General features: G+C 38.8%; 1 long non-coding RNA gene across 6 annotated transcripts; it reads left to right on the top strand.

Moving 5' to 3' along the window:
* Positions 1 to 1,845: 1,845 nt before the first annotated feature.
* Positions 1,846 to 6,351, top strand: LOC139891876 (uncharacterized). Of its 6 annotated transcripts, none has more exons than XR_011773886.1 (7): positions 1,846 to 1,991; positions 2,124 to 2,186; positions 2,293 to 2,473; positions 2,578 to 3,621; positions 5,367 to 5,528; positions 5,730 to 5,756; positions 5,840 to 6,351. It is a non-coding gene; the product is annotated as an uncharacterized lncRNA (long non-coding RNA). The 6 variants fall into 6 exon arrangements; XR_011773889.1 differs by lacking the exon at positions 1,846 to 1,991 and having other exon boundaries at positions 1,998 to 2,186; positions 2,578 to 2,717; positions 3,091 to 3,621; XR_011773890.1 differs by lacking the exon at positions 1,846 to 1,991 and having other exon boundaries at positions 1,998 to 2,186; positions 2,578 to 3,126; positions 3,228 to 3,621.
* Positions 6,352 to 6,673: the final 322 nt, after the last annotated feature.

Raw genomic sequence — 6,673 nt, 5'->3', positions numbered from 1 at the left:
GCGAACCGTTTGAATGAGGGTTTGTCAAACCCATATGGATCCATACAACATAAGTTCTCGCTTACACCCGGCAAGTGTAACTAATGATAATCGAATTGAGGATTTTGTTCTAAACTCGTATGTAGAATGTTTGTTTTCCTGTACTTGTGTTCACTTAGTAAAAGAAATGTTTATGTTTTCTCATCCCAAATGTAAGTTCAAAAAGAGTAAAAGTGGGACTATGATCTCACCTTGAGTGCACGTATGAAAAGTACTTCACAAAGTAACGTGTGCGAAGGATAGTGCTAGTCTTGACCTAAACAAATAGGTCGTATCAATAACGGTAAACACGATAGGTCAAAGATGTTCAATTAGTCCTACGGCTCGTTACGACTCGATTATGTAGCATGTGAAATCAAATTGTCAAGTTTCATGCAAGATACAAGTATATAAACAAGTTAGGAAGGTTGCATAATCATTTGGTTAAGTTTGACAAAAAGTCAAACTTTGGTCGGTCAAAGTCAACGAAAAAGTCAACACGTTCGGGTCGGGTCCCGAACTATTTTTCTGAGGTTTTTAATCATGTATGAGCATGTTAGAACAAGTTACGTGTGAATCGGAGGTGCGTAGCATAGCAAACATTATTCGAAAATTGACAAAGTTGGACAGACCACTTTGACGCGCCGCGCGGGTATATGGCACGCCGCGCCATTACCTGTGCAGAGAAATTATGGCAGTTTTTAAGTTTTATGCACGAACCTAACTTTAACCAATCACCATTTATGACTTGCAAACAACCAAAGCATGTATCTTATATCATCGGAAAGGTATTTTGACAAGGAAAACAACTAAACACATTTCATCAATCAATCTACCTATTATAATAACCAAAACCGCATCTAATGCTCAAAATTAATCGCATACAAGTTCATAAATGCAATTCAATGATTCGGCCAACCAATTTACATGAATGATATGCCGTTTCGAAGGTGATCAAGCATACAATACAACTTAACACTTACAAATAACATTTCATGTCATTCAAAGCATCAAAAGTTCATTTCAAGTTCATCAAACCCTAACCCAAATCCACCAAAACCAATAATCAAGTTTATGAAGTTTTCTAAAACAACCTACACATGTTTTCTAAAACAACCTACACATCAAATTGAAGCTAGTGCTACTAGTAACACATTTAATACTTGCACTTTACCATAACAACAACATTTAAGCAACCAAATTACCAAATCAAACACACCAAAGTTCATATTCAAACTAGTTACTTCAAATAACGAAATCGAACATATAAATCATATATTCATGTTAGACTTGAGCCATAGACACTAATTAACAACTTTATAAGTTAAAAACATCAAGAACACAAAATCTAGTGATTTTAGAAAGTTACCCAAACTTGATGAAATCGGTATGGAATCGAAGAGGAGGATGAGAGGATTTCGAATATGCAATTTGTTTAGATGGATGCTTGCTCGATTTGATTTGGATGATGAATCCTTGAAGTGGTGTTTGAGAGATTTAGTGAAAGTGTTAGAGAAAAAGGAAAAAGGAAAAGAATAAATGAATGGATGAGAGTGAAGGGTTAACTAGTTGACCTAGTCACCTCTTTGCTCTCTTGGCAACAATGGTCCTTCTAGTTCGGTTGCGGGTGCGTGAATTACCTAAACGAGATAATTTAAAACGCGTATTAACGAAAGATGTTATAAATATATAACGGACTTTAAAATAGTTAAACGGAAAGTAACCGGAAAAAGGCGGGATGTTAAAATTCCAATGGATGATTGGGACTCCTTTGATATCTACCCAAAGCAATCTACCTGCCGGTTTATCATCTCTCTCTAGGATGGAAGCATCATTCTACCCGCCGGTTTATCATCTCTCTCTAGGATGGAAGCATCATTACTCCATTTGAAGATTGCATGGTTTGGGTTATTTAGGATATTGTCAGCCATTGATTTAGAATCACATACTATCAGCACATCCATACCGCCAAGGTATTTTATTTCCACATTCAACATCCCTTCTTCTTTACATAGATTTTCTATTTGAAAAAGAAGATCAAGGCTTTTGAGTTCACATCGAATAGTTTGCCCCAACAGACCTTGGTTTATTGGACGCCCTTTCAGGTTAATAGTTCTACCATTGACATAGTTCGTGTTGATTAAGAAATCTTATCCATATCAGTACAGGTGTTTATCTATACATACAAATACACCGCTTGATTCTGAATACACACTTTTAGACAACATTTATTACTTATACCTATTTTATTGTTATCAATCGCATTTGAAACAGAAACCTTAACAAAACCAAGGTTCCAGTTGTTGAAGAGGAGTTCAAAGAGGTTAAAAATAGTGAAAAAAATGAAGAAACCAAGAATAGAGAAAGTTAGGATCATAAAGCAAAAGAGGTCGTAAGTAAAAAAGTCCATGAGTAAGATTTCTACTCCAAAATCCCTTTGGTCATTCGAAACTGGGTTAGTTTTTCCGATTAATTTTGATGTCTTTACAGTTTGATCTTTTCAATTAGTTATGTATGGTAATAGTATATTGAATCCATGTTTTTCTCATCCGATTTTAGTATGACGTGTGCCTGAGACATTAGATATCAGTTGGACGTCTCTGCTAATCGATTTTAGTGCTAAATCTTTGGCTACTTGAAAGAGTTGAATTCAATGGAATGAAGTAATCTGGAAGCTGTTAACAAGATCATAACTTCAGGTCCTGCTCAAAATTAATGTGTAGTAAATAGTTAAATAAAGATACACAAATGATTGTAAACTTGAAAATGGCTTACACAACCTTTTGAAAACTACTGAAATTTTTTGGCTTATGGTTCATCAATAAATTTCCAACTTTATTAACACTTCCCTTTCCGTTGTTTGAAACATGAAGTGATTTCAGATATCTTAGGATGATAGGCTTTGCTACAACAAAGCTTTTAATATGTATGTAATCAGTTTTTTGGTAAAATAAGAATTGGTAATAAGTAACCATATGACTTGTAAGTACTTACTGGATGATTGGAGCTGGGCTAACGTTGTTCGTGGTAGAGCTGTTGGCGATTTAAGCCAATTCTCTGATTTGCTTGAAGGTGCGTCGAAGCTGGAACCAGATAGATGATTCTTGGGTATGGTCACTACAAAGAAATGGAAAATTTAAGGTTAAAACTCTATATGTTTACTTGATAAAACTTTGCTTAATATTTGTACTGGTCCGAATACATTTAAGTGGCTGAAGTGTGTTGCGAATAAAGAAAATATTCTTGTCTGGAGATTGGCGAAAAATAATTGGCGACTAAATCAAATCTGGCAAATAGAGGGGTCTCAATAGGCTCGATAACATGCCCTTTCCGTGAGTCTGATTTGGAAGATGCAGATCACTTGTTTTCGAGTTCTTGGTTCATAACACCTTTATGGCGAAGTTATATTTCTTATTGGAGTATATCTAGATCAGTTCCGAATGGCATGGCTAATTGGTACACCGTTCTCGGGATTAAAGGGGGTCGATATTAAAAGAAGATATGATGCAAGCATTGAAATTTATATCACACTTAAGGTTATCAAGCAGGTCAGAGTCAATAAAAGGCGTATACGAAGATTGGAAGGTGTTCCCCAAGAATCAGGTAATGGCTAAGGAGTCTGTATGGGTTATTTAATCCTTGGTGTCCGGATGTAAGGCCCCATTTGACTCGCGAAATTGTAAAGGAATTTGATGAAATTGGAATTGAATTCCTTAAACCGCTCCGTTTGGTTGACATAATTTGAAAGGAATTATATTTCTTGGAATCTTGAGATTCCTTCATCTATGGAATGTTCATTCCTTCAAGATGTTGATGGATTTGAATTTCTTTCAACATTGAATTTTTCAGGTCGCTACTCTAGAGCGCCTTTTTGGCCCTCATTTTCGAGGCACGTTTTCAGGGAGCTATTCGGCGCGCGGTTTCGGGGAGCGTTTCCGACGCGCATTTTTGGGTCGCGTTTTTGGTCCGCATTTTCGGGTCGCGTTTTTGGTCCGCATTTTCGGGTCGCGTTTTTATGCCGCGTTTCGTGGCGCGTTTCGAGTCACGTTTTTGAGACGTTTTTTCGCGGATCGGGTCACTATTTTGATGCGCGTTTTCGTGTCGCGTTTTCAAAGCGTGTTTACAGGGCGCGTGAGGCGTTTTCGCTGGGTGCTCGGAAACGCGCGCTTTCGCAGGGCGCCCGGAAACGCGCGATTTCGCGGGCGCCGGAAACGCGCGTTTTCGCAGGGCGCCCGGAAACGCGCGTTTTCGCAGGGCGCCCGGAAACGCGCGTTTCCGGGCGCCCGGAACGCGCGTTATCGCAGGGCGCCCGGAAACGCGTTTTCGCAGGGCGCCCGGAAACACGCGTTTTCGCGGGCGCCCGAAAACGCGCGTTTTCGCGGGCGCCCGAAAACGCGCGTTTTCGCGGGCGCCCGAAAACGCGCGTTTTCGCGGGCGCCCGGAAACGCGCGTTATCGCAGGGCTCCCGGAAATGCGTGTTTTCGTAGGGCGCCCGAAAACGCGCGTTTTCGCAGGGCGTCCGGAAACGCGCGTTTTCGCGGGCCGTCCGGGAACTCGCGTTTTCGCGGGCTTCCGGGAACGCGCGTGTCGCGGGCCGCAGGGAACTCGCGTTTTCGCGGGCCGCCCGGGAACGCGCTTTTTCGTTGGCCGCCCGGGAACGCGCTTTTTCGCGGGCCCCCCGGGAACGCGCGTTTTCGCGGGCCACCCGGAAACGCGCGTTTTCGCAGAGCTCCCGGAAACGTGCGTTTCTGGATCCCCTGCTGAAACGCGCGTTTTCGCAGGTTATCCAGAAAACGCGCGATCTTGCAACGCGCCCGAAAACGCTCTTTTTCACAGCAGAAAACGCGCGTTTTCGACAAGCGTTCACAAATCGCGAATCTAAATTATTTTTTTTTTTTTTTTTGAAAAAGTGAGTCTGGAAATGAACACAACATTTAGAAACGTAATTCTTTTTATAACTTTTTAATTATTTTATAAAATGAAATTCAATTCCATTCCATGTAAAATAGAACACATTTTTCACATTCCATGGAATTTATCAATTCCAGTTCCCTCGGATTCCAATTCCTTTGACACATTCCATTCAATCCAAAAACATTCCACGAGCCAAACGGGGCCTAATTTTTTCGCAGGATCTTGCATAGTTGCATGCTTAGTAATACGGTTATACGAGTGTAAGGAGAACCCGAGTGTTTATAGATTTAGGAGCACATTAGATACTATATTAGCATGTAAGCATCATTAGATAATATAATACGGAGTAATTAAAATTGTTTTATGTCGTTATCCAGTGAATTCGCTGGTTATAAACTAGTTAGAGCTAACATTCTTATTGGTATTGATGCTAGAAAATATGCACGAGAGTTTATGAACAACTCTGTAAATGCAGTACAAGATGAACCCAAGGGTTCTAGGGTTCTGTTGATCCTTCCAGGGTCTTGGAGAAAGCTTACAGAGACACTAAAGCTTAAGGATCCTCGAATGCCTGCATTACCACACTCTCCAATCAGGTAGTATTGTAGGTTTTTTTTTTTTTTTTTTTTTTGCTTTTATTTATTTATTTTATTTTTTAATTAAGGAGAGAGAGGAAAGTTAGCACTGGTAAAGCAGGTAGAATCGTTAAAGTATAGAGCGGTCAACGTCTTTCCATAGTTGCATTGAATTATCTTTCGCTTTTACAATATTCTAATTTTTATTCTATTTTTTTGTAGGGTCTAAATGCAATCAATTGTGTAGAGGTGTGTCCTTAAACTGTTGTTATTATAATTTTTATTAACATGAATGTTGTTTATAACTAACCTATGAATGATTTTGTTTCTAGGAAGTGCCTCTAGATTATAGATGCAAAAAAAGGGGATCCAAAAAATATTCGAAAAAAAAATCCGAAACCGGATCCTGTCAGATCCGGTTCTTGTCAGATCCGGAACCAGTTCTTGGATCCGATACGGTTCCGACTGGTTCCCAACGTTCGAGTTCGACCGTTTTTTTCCCCATTCAAACCATTTTTCCGCAATAATGCATCAACCCTTCTCATTCATCACGACTACAACAAACGTTCCAATTTATATATCTGCTTAAGATTGTTTTGCCTAAATCCAAGAATGAGACATGAATATTTCTTTAAAATTAAATTAAATTTAAATTGGTATTTTAATTGTTTATATTAATATTGTATAAATAAAAAATATTGGCATACAGTACTTACCGAGCATCGGATTGGCCCGCGCGTTGTTGCGGGTATGTTTCGGCTGTTTTTTTTTTTTTTTTTTGTTTATCGGTTGTGGAATACAAACTAATATTATTAGATAGCACGAGTAATTGTTTGTTTTAAAGCGCTAGTTATCTACATGATCAAAATGGCTATGTTGTGTTCCAGTTTTTTTCCTTTCTAACTCGTCTTGCTTGTCTTTTTTGGTTACATGGGGAAAAAACCATATATGCCCCTGAATTGAAAATATAAGATAAATTTGTTAATTCCACCGCTTGAACACTGTCGACCAAAGTCTAGTGACATAAAAAAAAAAAATACAAATAACAATAAGATAACTTATGTAAATGTACGGAAATAAGGAACTTTTATAACCAAAACCATTAAACGTCAAAGAAAGTACTTAACCCAACAAACACACTTTTTTTTTGAAAAGCCAAAAATTTA

This window comes from Rutidosis leptorrhynchoides, chromosome 2 (genome assembly GCF_046630445.1).
Source record: "Rutidosis leptorrhynchoides isolate AG116_Rl617_1_P2 chromosome 2, CSIRO_AGI_Rlap_v1, whole genome shotgun sequence".
Taxonomy (NCBI): domain Eukaryota; kingdom Viridiplantae; phylum Streptophyta; class Magnoliopsida; order Asterales; family Asteraceae; genus Rutidosis; species Rutidosis leptorrhynchoides.
Note: the sequence above shows the minus strand (reverse complement) of the source record. Positions and strands in the feature narration are given on the sequence as shown.